The sequence below is a fragment of the Acomys minous genome, assembly GCF_964271855.1.
Source record: "Acomys minous genome assembly, chromosome: 12".
NCBI classification, from domain to species: Eukaryota; Metazoa; Chordata; class Mammalia; order Rodentia; family Muridae; genus Acomys; species Acomys minous.
In genome coordinates this window covers 21,872,578-21,887,259 of record NC_140493.1, presented here as the reverse complement: position 1 = coordinate 21,887,259, position 14,682 = coordinate 21,872,578, and the positions used below count along the sequence as shown (strand labels likewise).

At 47.2% G+C, this 14,682-nt stretch overlaps 1 protein-coding gene across 4 annotated transcripts in view; it reads right to left on the bottom strand.

Annotated features, from left to right (window-relative positions):
• Window positions 1–14,682, bottom strand: part of ENTHD1 (ENTH domain containing 1) — a 113,186-nt gene that overhangs the window by 20,884 nt on the left and 77,620 nt on the right. The window lies entirely within an intron of this gene.

Below are 14,682 nucleotides of genomic sequence, written 5' to 3'. Positions count from 1 at the left end.
AAGTAGGATCTTTCCTATTTAGTCCTCTGCTTTCCTGCTAGGCTGGGATGTGCTATTTCAAGTACCCTCAAGCTGTAACTGATGTCTTAGTCATTTGGTGGCTGCCTTCCCCCGCCCCCGCCCCACCCCTCGGAGGCACTAAAACACAAGGCACAGAAAATTTCAACTAACTTCCCTGTAAGTATTTCTCCCTTCACCCACTGATCGTCTCTCAGCCACTATATTTTTAGGACCTTCCAACCTTCATCCTTTACAAGAGAAGCTAGACAAAATACACATCATTCTATCCCGATGAAACCCTTCATCTCTCCTGCAAGGAAAGCCGTCTCCTCTCAGGGGCACATTCAGAAGCACTCCAGGGGCGGCACCATTATAATGAATCTTGTCTGTGTGGAGGACAACACCATCTCTTACAGAGCTGTTCTGATGGCTACTGCAATGCAACCGTTCTGTCCACTCTGTCACTAGTCATTAAAACACCAAAGCACTAGGAAGCCTGGAGCAGGCCAGGTATCCAGAGCACAAGGGGCTGAAGCAGTGTAAGAAGCCAAAACTGCAGGGGAAGTGGGGTAGGGACCACTGCCTGAACCCACACATCTAGGGCCTGGACTGAATTTCTACATGGGACCAGACCCCAACCCTCAGTGCGAGGGACTGTTTTCAGAGTTTCATCCTGACTTGGATATGGAATGGGAGAATTTTGTTTCTAAGAGGTTGAGTTCATGACCGGATGTGGTGGTGCATGCCTTTGATCTCAGCAGTCAGGAGGCAGAGGCAGGTGGATCTCAGTGAGTTTGAGGCCAGCCTGGTTTACAAAGTGAGACAAGGACAGCCAGGACTAAAGAGAAACCCTGTCTCGAAACACACACACACACACACACACACACACACACACACACACAAAGTGGTTGGGTTCATGAAATAGGAATCCTACAGGGAGGAGGCTGCGGGGGCTGTGGGTTCACTGTTAGGTGGTTATACCGTATGACAAGTCAGAATGCACACATACAGGCTCCCATAACTTTCGGAGTCTGGAGGAGAGCCTCTGGTATTTATTCAGAAGTAGAAAGTTCAAGAAACTTGTATTAGTTGCTTCACTGTCATGATGCAGCTAGTCATTTTGTGTGTGGTCACTCAACAAAGATGTGAGGAAACTGAGACGGAACAGAACCAAAGTAAAACGCTGGAGGCAATTGCTTATGTTTAAGTTTGCTTGACCCATGTGTAGCAGATGTACTTGGTCACATGTGGGCACGAGGTACATGGGCAAGAAATATGTCAAGATCTACAGTTGTCCCTGATTGGATGTAGGTGGGAGGTACACAGGCGGGAAGTAGGTCAGGATGTATGCTTGCCTCTGATTGGATGTAGATGGGAGGTACGCAGGCAGGAAGTAGGTCAGGATGTATGCTTGCCCCTGATTGGACCTGATAAGAAATAGGGTGGTTTTGCCTTTCAAGCTCCTGCAAAACATGACTCATGGCCATTTCCTGGGAACCCAGGTATGGACCTGGCCAGAGGCCAGCCTCCTGGCCAGGATTTAATTAAAGCTTGCTTCAAATTTGGCTCTAAATTGTGGTAGTGATCTTATTCTCAACTGGTAAGATTAAAAAAACCCAGACCCGAGACCCAAGACCAACCCATGGAGGAGGAAAAGGTTAAGGCTTTTCCCTTTCAGGGAATGTCTAGCCAATGTGCTTAATCATCAATACTTTCTAGTCTCACAACGAGATCTTTCTGAGAGAGCTCATTCCAAATGCATTAGATGCTCTACGTTAGATCAGGGTTGGGAGTTTGACAGATCCTAGCTGACTACTCTGGGAAGGAGCTTCAAATTAATCTCATTCCCAGCCTACAAGATCAAAGCCTTACTGTTGCGGATACTGGGACTGGCATGACCAAGGCTGACTCAATCAATAACCTTGGCACTGCTGCCAAGTCTAGCACCAAAGCCTTCATGGGGGGCTTTGCAGGCTGGGGCAGATAGTTCCATGACTGGACAGTTTGGTGTTGCCTTTTACTCTGCGTATTTTGTTGCTGAAGAAGTGACTGTGATTACCAAGCATGACAATGATGGGCTGTATGCCTGGGAGTCCTCAGCAGGGGCATCACTCACAGCGAGGACTGACACAGCGAGGACTGACACCGCGAGGACTGACACAGCGAGGACTGACACAGCGAGGGCTGACACAGCGAGGGCTGACACAGCGAGGACTGAGGACTGACACAGTGAGGACTGACACCGCGAGGACTGACACAGCGAGGGCTGACACAGCGAGGACTGACACAGCGAGGACTGACACAGCGAGGGCTGACACAGCGAGGGCTGACACAGCGAGGGCTGACACAGTGAGGACTGACACAGCGAGGACTGACACAGCGAGGGCTGACACAGCGAGGGCTGACACAGTGAGGACTGACACAGCCAGGGCTGACACAGCGAGGGCTGACACAGCGAGGACTGAGGACTGACACAGCGAGGACTGACAGAGCGAGGACTGACACCGCGAGGACTGACACCGCGAGGACTGACACAGCGAGGTCTGACACCGCGAGGACTGACACAGTGAGGACTGACACAGCGAGGACTGACACCGCGAGGTCTGACACCGCGAGGACTGACACAGTGAGGACTGACACAGTGAGGACTGACACCATGAGGACTGACACCGCGAGGACTGACACAGTGAGGACTGACACCATGAGGACTGACACCGCGAGGACTGACACAGCGAGGACTGACACAGTGAGGACTGACACCATGAGGACTGACACAGCGAGGACTGACACAGCAAACCAACAGGCCATGGAATAAAGACTGTCTTACATGTGAAAGAAGACCAAGCTGAGTATTTAGGAGAAAGGAGAATAAATGAGGTTGTGAACAAACGTTCTCAGCTAGTTGGCTACCCTATTATTTTCTCTGTGGAGAAGGAATGAGAAAAGGAAGTCAGTGATGATGAGGCCGAAGGAAAAGGAAATAGTGCATGTAGCTCAGTTGATAAAGTGCTTGCCTAGCATCCATGAGGTACTGAGTTCAATCTCCAGCACTGCATGACTGATTGTGGTGCACCCTTGGCTACACATTAAGTTCAAGGGCAGCCTGTGCTACACGAAAACCTGTTTCACAAAACAAAAATGTTGGATTTTGGGGCTGGAGAGATGGCTCAGCAGTTAAAAGCACTGGCTACTCTTTCAGAGGACCTGGGTTGAATTCAAAGCATCCACATGGCAGCTCACAACTGTCTGTAGCTCTAATTCCAGGGGACCTGGCACCTTCACAGACATACACGCAGACAATGTATGGAAGGAAAGGAGAGGAAACACCAATGCACACAAAATACAAATAAATAAATGTTATTTTAAAGGAGATAAAGAGAAAAAAAGAAACAGAAGATATTGGTTCTGATGAAAAAAAGAAGAAGAATGGATAGTGATGAGGAGAAGACCAGGAAGAGTACATTGATCAAGAAGAACCAAGTAAAACAAAGACCATTTGGACCAGAAATTCTGATGACACTGCTAAGGAAGCATCTAGAGAGTTCTACAAGACCAGTGACCGAGAAGAGCATTCATGGCAAAGCGTTGAATGACAATGTCCTTGTCTGTTGAAGGACAATTGGAATTCTGAGCCCTTCTTTTGTCCCAAGACGCATTCCTTTTGATGTGTTTGACAACAGAAAGAGAAAGACCATCAAGTTGTCCATACACAGAGTTTTCATCGTGGCTAACTGTGAGGAGTTACTCCTTGAGTGTCTGAATGTCATTAGAAGGATAGTGGATTCTGAGCATCTCCCTCTAAATATTTCCCATGAAATGTTGCAGCAAAACAAAAATTTGGAAGTTATCAGAAAGAAATTGGTTGAGAAACACTTAGAATTCTTCATTGAACTGGCAGAAGGTAAACAGAACCACAGAAAACTTTATGAGCAATTCTCAAAAATAAAAAGCTTAGAATTCATGAAGATGCTCAAAGTCCAAAGAAGCTCTGAGGAGGAGGGGGTTTCTCTCAAGGATTACTGCACCAGAACGAGGGAAACCAGAAGCGCGTCCATTTTACCACAGCTGAGACCAAGGACCAAGTAGTTAACTTGGCCTTCATGGACCATCTCCGACCGCAAGACTGAGAAGTGATCTATCTGACTGAGCCCACTGATGAGTATCGTATGCCCCCGCTGAAGGAACCTGAGGGCAAGACTTTGGTGTCATCATCTTATAGAAGATGAAGAAGAGAAAGATAACAGGGAGAGAAAAAGACAAAGTTTTAAAACCTCTACAAAATTATGAAAGACATCTTGGAGGGGAAGGTTGAAAAGGTCAAAGTGATTGGTGGCACCCACATGTGACGACATCATAGCACACGCGGGGGGGGGGGTGAACAGCAAACTTGGAGAGAATCAGCAGAGCTCAAGCCCTCAGAGAACCTCAACAACAGGTCACGTGGCAGCAAAGACTCACCTGGAGGCAAAGCTGACCACTGCAGCACTGGCCCCTTCAGGCAAGGGTAGAGGGCTGACAGGAATGGCAGGCCTGCGAAGGGCCAGGCCATCTTGTTAAATGTACTGCGCTCTTGACTTCCAGCTTCACTCTGGAAGATCCCCAGCCACACGTGAATAGAATCTACAGGATGCTCACGCTTGGCCTAGGAACCGACAAAGATGATCCTACCTTGGATATTCCAGTGCAGCTGTAGCGGCCGCCCCTGGACAGAGATGACAACACATGGAGCATGGGAGACAAAAGGTACCTTATGGCTAACTTTGCCATCTGAACGGTTTAAGTTGCTGAGCTGGATTCCTTAGCAGACCAAATCACTTGTCACCGAAGTGTTCTGAGATACGGCTTCATGTTTAAAAGAGAAAACATTGCTAAGATGCTTTGAGTGTCAACCTCTAGAGTCCACTCTGTAAAGTGTTTCTTTTCCTGTGGTTAATTCTGCACGCACTAGTCTTAGACGTCAGAACACAAACTGAAACAACTTGACAGGAAAACTCCCCATGTGGCTTGTTTCCCAAAGTGAAGTGCCAAGAACAAAGCCCTAAGCTTCCCCAGGTCTTGTAACCCAGCAAAGCTCATGAGTGGAAATACAGCGTCCAGTCACATTCTGCTTTCAGACAAATACATACATGCATGTGTGGGGGGGCTTCATACTGCTTTCCATTATTTTTTGGGGTTTTGAGACAGTGTCTGACTCTGTAGTTGAGGTTAACCTGGAATTCAGCATCCTCCTGCCTCTGTCTCTTGAGTGCTGTGGTTCTCGCCTTCTGCTGTAATGTCTGGCTTCTTCTATCTTTGAAAATTCGGCTCAAGTACCACTTTCTCTTCAATGGCTGCCCTGGCCCTTCTGTCTTTGCCTTGTCTTACTATGGCCTCCACTACCAAAGACTGGACGGAGCCTGATGAGCAACTGTAACACTGCCTTCATTCAAGCCTTGTCCCAGCCTGTCACCTTGAGTTGTCTCTGTGTCCCAGCACCCAACAGTGCCAGTCCTGGAGGGATGTGCTCAATCAATGTCTTTTCAATGGAAGGAAAAACCCAGATACAAGAACCAAAGAGGAGATAATGCTTTTGTTTTTCTAAATTTAACATAGTTTAACAACTTAATAATAATAAAAGGAAACAGAAAATTGGTAGATGAAAATAACCTCTTCTGAAATATTACTAATTAGCATATGACCTAGTTATATTTGGTTGGTAAAAGGCTTTGTTACAAGTACTAATATATCCTGGTAGGAAACCAGAGTCATGGTACTTCAGAATGCATGTGCATGTTACTATATTTGCTTTAAAGTACTCCTTAAAGGGGATTTTATTTAAATATTTCTCTTGATTCTCTATTGTATTTGAGAAAAATATTTTGCTCTTTCTCTAATGAAATCACTTTAAAATTCAGTGGTATGCAAATTGGGGCAGCCCAGGATGACAATGGCTTTCCCATTAAAATAACCTAAGAACACTCAACCCAAATACCAGCACTGGCATGAGCAAGGACTCTAGATGCCATGTTAATACTTAGTACGAAAGCTCAAAATTAACACAAGCTCAAGAATTCAGTGAGATGGTGGGATGTGGAGGCTCATGACGTAAACCTCACGTGGTGCCTGGGAGGTGGAGGCAGGAAAATCAAGGGTTCAAGGTCAGCCTGGGCTACATGGCACCTACTTCAAAGAACCAGAATAAGTAAATAAATAATTTAAAAATTCAACAAAACAAGTTAGACCAAAGTCCTTCTATTTTTATCGACCCCCTTTTCTGATAGTCTAGGAAGAATAAACTGCAAACTGGTTGCTTGGACTTTTATTAAAGCTAGTAATATTTTTTAACTGTGTCGGGAATTGAACTTAGGGTCTCAGCTATGCTAGGCAAGCACTCTACTACTGAGCTAGATTCTCAGCCTCAAACTGGGAATGTAGTCAGTGATCTGAACACTTTGATGTAAAAAAAGAGTCCAATGACAGGGGCTGGGGATACAGCTCAGTAGCAGACTGCTTAGGAAAAAAAATGATTTCAAATGCACAGCACATTATCTGCTTGAACAGAAGATGGGAACGTTCTGAAGATTCTAGAATAAAGCTGCCTTGGGTGTCTTTGCTGTCAGCCCAATTATACACACACACACACACACACACACACACACACACACACACACACACACCATGTCAAATTAATTCTGTGTACTCACTGCTTAGTTCTTTATAGTTGGTATGCAAAAGTCCCCTCCTATGCCAGTGACCAACTTTGTACCTCATGGGTTCGGCTCTCCATTGCTTACCTGCTACCTACCCTGAGCTGCATCCTCGGGCTGACTCGGCTCCTGTTCCTGGCATCCTGCCCATCAGACGACACCCTCCTATTTCACTGACTTAAACTCTAGGGATCCCACAAGACCCACCCCAAACAGTTACTGCTTCTAGAATCTTACAGATAACTCTCCACCCTAAGCCTTGCCTTTTCTGAAACGAGAACGCACGCATCCATGAAGCCATTGTTTTACTTAATTACATACAATACAGTGCCAATCATACATGAAGTTCCTGCATTCTGGCTTTACAGCCTACAGGATGCTTTCACATAGGGAAGAGATGCAAATGTCTGCTAAATTTAACTGGTCCCTAATGTGTCTCTCCCTGGCATCACCTTTATATGCTGGCACTGTGGACATCAAAGCATGCTGATGTGAAACCTAAAATCAAGAATGCTCAATCAAGCCATAGTGTTGGGGCTAGGATTTACCTCAGCGGTTGAGTGTTTGCCTAGGATAAGGAAAGCTCTGTGTTTGATACCAAGTACCATGAAAACTAACAAGGCCTGGGCAGGGAAAGGAAAGGAGTGAGCAATGAAGGGAGAGAAAGGCCAGCTAATTGATCCCTCCTATTTACTCTGGGCTGTATTAAGGCTCTGGGGATACACTAAGTAGGCCAATCATCCAGCTCTACAAATACTGTAAAAAGTCAGGGCAGAGGAGAAAGATGGGAAAGCGCCTCAGTAAATGGGACTTCCTCAGAGAGAGAAGGCTGTACCCAGCATCATGTGGTGGCATCAGCAGGACAGGCACGAGCCATTCGGTGTTCTTAGTTCTTACTGTGTGCCCGAGAGAGGAGGAGAAAGTCAGGGCTGTGGACCTCCCGACTGGCATGCAGGAGTTGGGAGGAAGGAAACAGAAATCATGGGACACTTTCGGAAATCGTGGGACACCTTGATGGACCGTTGTCTCCTCTCCTGTGCTCCAGGCCGCCTTCCTGTCTTTGTCTGTGGCCCTCCTTTCCTCTGGAATGGAATGTAGGCAGTATATTTTTGATACTTGACTTCTCTGAGTCAATAATAAGGTATCAGCTGCTGCTGGACTCAGCCAGAAGTAGGATGGTCTGTGCCATCCAGTCACACATTTTAACCCTGGTCCCTGCTGAGGTCGGCTGCTCCTTGGGAGGAGAGCTCACCATCCTGACCTCCTGTCCCCGATATCTGCTTTACCTTAGTTGACATGGCCATCAGTTTCCCCAGCACTTGAGCTATTTTGGAAGCCTCCACTATAGTCTCTGGATCTGCCCCACCACAGAGATTGGTTCTCAAACTATCGGATGCAGTTCATGGCTCTGCATGAACAAGCCCCATTTACCTCTCATGCAGTACCTGCATCACTGCCCTTGTAAGACTGTGGCTCGGCGATGCTTTCCTGGCTCCACCTGTACACCCCTCCTGGGCCTCAGCCTCTACCCAGCTGGTCCTTTCACCTGAAATTCTCTCCCCTCCTTACAGGCCCAGGATTGCCCCCTCCAGGTTGGCTCCCCTTAGATAGGCCTATGCTTTTGCTCACGGGCATGCCTCAGCCTGCAGGATTCTTTCCCACTCTGACAAAAGATGATTTCATTCTTCAGTGCCCAACCAATTTCTTTCTTGTTTAAAAAAATGTTGAACCTTCCAGGTTAAAAAGAATCTGTTTTCCTTACTTACTATTGCAAAATGAATGCCATATGAATACTGACTTTTCTTTAGCCAATCTCATTATTTCAAATGTATCTGCTTGTTTGACAAACACATATTGAGTGTAAGGATGTGTCAGGCAGTATCCTAAGCTCAGGGATCACAGCACTAAACAAATGTGTTGTTTCTAACTCAGTCTAATTTCTTTTGTACAGAACTGTCACCTCCAGTATAGTGACACCCCTCAGAGCATAACCCCTATTGAAGCTGTCCAACCCACAGGCAACTTACAGAGTGTCTGATAGTCATTATTGTCCCAATAATATAATCACAAACAAATTCATCTGTAGAGCCAGGGGAAGGAAAAGAGGATATTCTGACGTAGTCCTTTGATAGGCGCGGCATGGAGACACCCAGAGATCTAGGGGCTCATTTGAGACCACACGGGATTCAAGGGCAGAAAGAATACCTTCTGCCAGACTCACGAAGTCAATGCTCTTCTGCCTTGGGACGTGAAGAAAGGACTAGAAACGCCGGGAGAGCCAGCTGTGCACACAGGGTTGTTCTTCACTAACAGTGCCATGACTCAAACGTGTGCTGTGTCCATAACTTCTACATGATCCTATCTCAGGATCACTTTGTTCATCCATGGGATGCTGGGCATGTGAGCGGGATCATATGTGCTCCATATGTGTCTGAGCCTGTGTATCAGCTCCTGGAAGGAAGTCTGCGGGAGGATGGTTGCTGAACACGTAAGGAGTGGCCAGCATTCGTGGACATTTCCCTACAGCTCTCAAGAGTGTGAGGGTTGTGATGGAGTACAGCACCGGGCCTGCCTTTCTGCGTTTGAACACAAACATGTGATTGCATACACTGCAAACGCCAATGGGATTGTTCCAGAAGCCTTCCCAACCTTTTCCAGGAGAGAATTTCTGTGAATGCCACTGAAAAGGCGGGGAGGAGTTCTGAGTGAATTAATTTGGTTGGCTGGCGTTATCTGGTTTCTCGTTTTCTTTCAATTCAACTCTGAATGTCAGAGCTTTCTCTCTAGCATCTACTCAGCGGACTCCTCGATAGGAGGCTCAGTATTAAATCATGAGACGCCACCAGCTCACTGTAGCCAATAGACCTGACTGATACAAAATGGGACCCTGAGAGCTGAAGGCTGGTCATCCTAGGCTTGATAGCTGTCCTTCGGGGAGCACATTCTCTGCAGAGGACACCAGACTATGATTTCCACACAGACCAACATGAACATGCAGAAAACATCAAGCCCAGCAAACTGCCTCTGTGCCAAAGAGACCAGCCTTCTCAGTGGGTCAAGAAGGGTTTGGCCAGTTCACGAGTGTGAGATCATTCTGACAGACTTCAGTTTGGTTCTGACTGGAGAGACTTTGCCGACAGACTCCACACTGATGCCTTTTTCATTTTTTCAGCAACTCCGTGGGCTTGTTCTAGGGCTATAATCATTGCGTGATATTATGTATTTGTTATTATAAATCTAATAATGGGCGTTCTAGTCCAACAGAGCGGGCACTGTGCTCCATTCTCCTCTTGGTCTGACGCATAGGATCCAATTACAGCTACAGAGGAGGGAGCTGGCAGACATGACTGAAGATGGATGCCAAGATACAGCTTTTTGTAGTTTAAAAAGGCATAACTGAAGGATTTTCCCCCTTTTAGTAATTAAGTTAATCAGAGGAAACAGGATGTGAAGATAATAATGAGGTCATTTTGCTAAGAGGCCACAGTTACAAATTATTAACACGGGAGTGATTAAACTGCGTACTAATACACCGGTTTAAAAGAGGCAGGGCATTAACCTAAAATGGGTATTGAATGCAAAAGTTAAATTGTATGCATGACCAGAAAAAAATGGTTTTGGTGGTACATGCGGAAAATCCTAAATAATTGTAAATCTGAGCAGCTACCGGCTCCATGGGATCTGTGCTAAGTGTGGAATAGTTTCATGGTCATGTCTAATGGTGCTACAACTACAACCAAGTGTGAAAGAAGAAGCACGCTCAACACTGTAGCCTGGAGACTCACAACTCTATGGACAGCTTCCTGGAGAGTGAGCCTGTGGAACAGAGCGGCTGCATTCTAACAGGAAGCCGGAGATTGGGACCTACAGAAAAGGACTTCTAAAAAGTGTCTTCAAGTGGGGCAGCTAACAGTTTCATGCCATGAAAAGGGATTGTAATGAATGGATTATAAAATAGGCACAGAGTGCTCATTATTGAGTTTTATGTCATAGCTTGGGCTCCACCAGCAATAAAAACCACACTTCACTAGACTGCAGCTATAGAAAGGGAGGAAGAAAGGCCTTTGTGAGGCTGGTGATCACTGCCCGCCCATCGCAGAGTCCGTGTTTCTAAGGCTCTGGAGAATTGGAAGCTGCTATCTGCCATGTAAAGGTCACCCTGTGCTGCAAGCACACTCCAGGCCCTGTGAGATAAGCAGGTGTGCAAAGGCATAAGTAAGTGGTGGTGACTGGCCGACTGACGATGACAGGCAAACAATGACCCCAGAAATGTGAAGATTTAAGCTGAATTGGGTCCGAGGTTGAACTTTAGCCAGAATTAAATTATTTTAAACTACAGACTATCTTAAACTGTGCCTGGCCTGAGGTGTGGTTAGGAGGCAGCCAAGGCCTGGAGGCTAGCAGAACTGAACGAGCCTGCTCTTGTAGCCTCAGGCATGAGGTGTGTAGCCTGGCTCGCGGTTCTCTGCATCTTCTGCGGGCGGCATCTGAGATGCAGAGGATGCTGTACTCTGGGATATGATGATAAGACAACTCTCCAACAGTTTCCTAATTTAGCATGCATACCAATAATTAGCTTTTTTACTTTAACAGCAAGTGAAAATCTTGGGTATGTCTATAGCACAGCAACCAGCCTTTAAATACCATTTACATTGCGAATGAAGAAGAAACGCTACTTCTTATGAAGCAGGACTGTGCTCTTATTCAAAATAAGCCAAGAAGACTCCCATTAAAACCATCAGCCTGGGCTGGAGGGATGGCTCAGAGGTTAAGAGCACTAACTGTTCTTCCAGAGGTCCTGAGTTCAATTCCCAGCAACCACATGGTGGCTCACAACCATGTATAATGTGATCTAATATTCTTTTCTGGCATTCAAGCATACATGCAGGCAGAGAACTGTATACATAATAAATAAACAAAAAACAATTAAAAAACCCATCAGCGCTATCCCGAGAGCACATCCCTCTGGGACCACCTTACTGATTTCCAGAGACAGTGCATACCCTAGACTGCTGCATGACCGCTGTTCCTACAGCTCTCTGCTCGTATCCTCTTGAACGGCTTGCAGCACTGATCTGTAACTTAGCTATGTTTTGCTTACTCTGTCTCATTCCAGCGCTCTCCACATATTTTCATTCATGAAATAGCACTTTGCAGACACACTGTACTGAGGAGGCAAAAGCCAGAAAAGACTTCTTCAGTCACTGGAATTGTTAAGACTGGAGATAAAACACCAGATACAACAGCTCAGAAGAAAAGAATCTTTCTGAAAGATGAGGGAAAAGTAAGAGATTATAAAAGCTAAAATATATGCAGATTTCACTAAAGAATCCAAATATAATATCCTAAAATTCTTTTAAAACTGGAAGAAAATTTAATGACTCGGTGGATGGCGCAGAGATAAACAGGAGAGAAATCCAGCAGGAAGACTGAGTGACACGTCAAGCGGAGTGTGACTAGCATCACTCTGACAGGAGCGTGGCTCCTCCAGCCTTGTGGCCTGACCACTGCAGGCTGGCCTCTGGACATGTGACCACTGCAGGCTGGCCTCTGGGCATGTGACCACTGCAGGCTGGCCTCTGGGCACGTGACCACTGCAGGCTGGCCTCTGGGCACGTGACCACTGCAGGCTGGCCTCTGGGCACGTGACCACTGCAGGCTGGCCTCTGGGCACGTGACCACTGCAGGCTGGCCTCTGGGCACGTGACCACTGCAGGCTGGCCTCTGGGCATGTGACCACTGCAGGCTGGCCTCTGGGCATGTGACCACTGCAGGCTGGCCTCTGGGCATGTGACCACTGCAGGGTGGCCTCTGGGCATGTGACCACTGCAGGCTGGCCTCTGGGCATGTGACCACTGCAGGCTGGCCTCTGGGCATGTGAGGTTCCTATGTGCGCCTGTGCCCTCACCATTGCTCCTTCCTTTCCCCACTCATCCTATGGTCTACCGTGTCTCTTCTTGTCCCTTGTGTTCTGTCCTGTGGGTGTTAGACCATAGAAAGCACAGGAGGGAAGGTGTCTGTCTCTTTCTCTCCTGGGCACTGTCACTGTCCCTTCACTGGTGGTGGCTGCTTTGGCTATTCTGGCCCTGTGAGAGGGATCATCCCCAAGTTCTCCCTCTAGTGGAGTGAATCTGAGAATCTCTAAGGTTCCCTTGAGAGCCTGCTCTAGTTTCATAGGGGAGGAAAAGGTTTGTTTGGCCATCACTGAGGAAGGTCAAGGCAGGAACTCAAGCCAACGCATGAACCATGAACTACAGAGGAGAACTGCTTACAGGCTGACTGCAGAGTCATGCCCAGTTGGCTTTCTTATAAACTCATGGCTATCTGCCCACAGTGGGCTGAGCCCCACCCACAGCATAAGGCAATCAAGACGAACCCCCAGAGACACAGGTCAGTCTAACCTAGGCAACTCCTCAGCTGAGATTTCCTTCTCAGGTGACTCCAGGCTGTGAAAAGCAGACAGTTAAAGCTAACTGGGCCACCCTTTACTATGGTCCCCTGTGTGGGACTCTAGGCCCGAGACATCTTCCTCCAATTCTTTGTACCTCCTGACATTTAACTTTTGCAGACTGCCTCACACCTGGACTTCCGGCTTACACCACCGTAACCTCATGGTCTACTGTCGTCTGGAGCATCAGGAGAGGCCCATCCTCCAGCTGATGGTTTTAGCTTGCGTTCTTACACTCCTCGCTGCTTCGGGCACCTCTTGCAACCTGACCTTTCCCACTTGCTTTGTCCTGTGGCTGTCACCAACACTCACTCTGCAACCTGACCTTTCCTACTTGCTTTGTGCTGTGGTTGTCACCAGCACTCATTCTGGTCAGCACTTCCTCCTGTCTTCAGCTCTGTAGCAGTTGAGCCCTGGTCTGCAGGGGTGCACCGCCCTCCCTGCAGTTGAGCCCTGGTCTGCAGGGGTGCACCGCCCTCCCCGCACCAGCACATCTGTATTTCCTGGGCTATGCTCAACGCACAGGAACTGTGTGTGTTTATGTATCTAGAGATACAATGTGAAGTTAAGTGAAGCTAACTGAATCCCTACCACCTCACACACTAATCATTTTGTAAGCGTTTACAATTCTCAGGCATTGCATTGATGGTTATCCAGGCTCCATGCTGTACAGTGGGAGCACCTACTCTCTGCTTCTGGATTCCTTCTGCTTTGGAAGATTCCACATGTGTGTGCAATCGTGTGTGGTTTATTCTGTGCTGCGGGGGCCTGATCTGTGTAACACAGTGCCCTTTAGGTTCATCCATGCTTCACCTTCGGTGAAGCCGAGAGCATCCCATTGTGCACATGGCCCTACTCTCTGTACTCCTCCACTGATGGACAGTTTGGCTGCATCCTTACTGCAGTGAGCATGGGAGGCCATCTCTTCCACATACTGTAATCTCACTTCCTTTGAGAAGGTTCCCAGATGTGTGATTGCTGGATCGTGTGAGAATTCTGTGTTTGCGGCAAGTCACGTCAGCTTTCAACACTTCCTCAGAGGGCCCCTTCTGCTATTATGTTTTACCTTTCTCTTGCTCTACTCACCCAAGCAACTGGCTACAACAATACTTTTTTGTGTTAACTTCATTTCCTTCTTTGCTATTTGGCTTCTCATGACATTGCAGCATGCTCCCATTCCTCTCTGACGGAGCTGCCCCTGGGTGGCCGGCACTGGCCTGTTCATTGCTGAATCCAGTGGAAAATTTTGGTCCTGTCTCAGGACATTTCTGTGGCATTTAAGATTGACGAGCCCCCCCCCCCTTTCTGCTCCTTTCATTTCATATACTCATTCATTCAAATGATATTTATTAGGCGGGGTGTCACACACTATTCTAGGTACTAAAAATATGACAGTGCACAGAAAGATGAAGCCTTTACCCTCTTAGAGCTTAGATTGCACAGTGGGGGAGGGGAAATGAATAATTAAACGAGGATTTATATTTAGCCATTCAGACAATGATGAATCCTATGGAGGAAAATAAAACCATTCGGGGCAGAGGCAGGGAA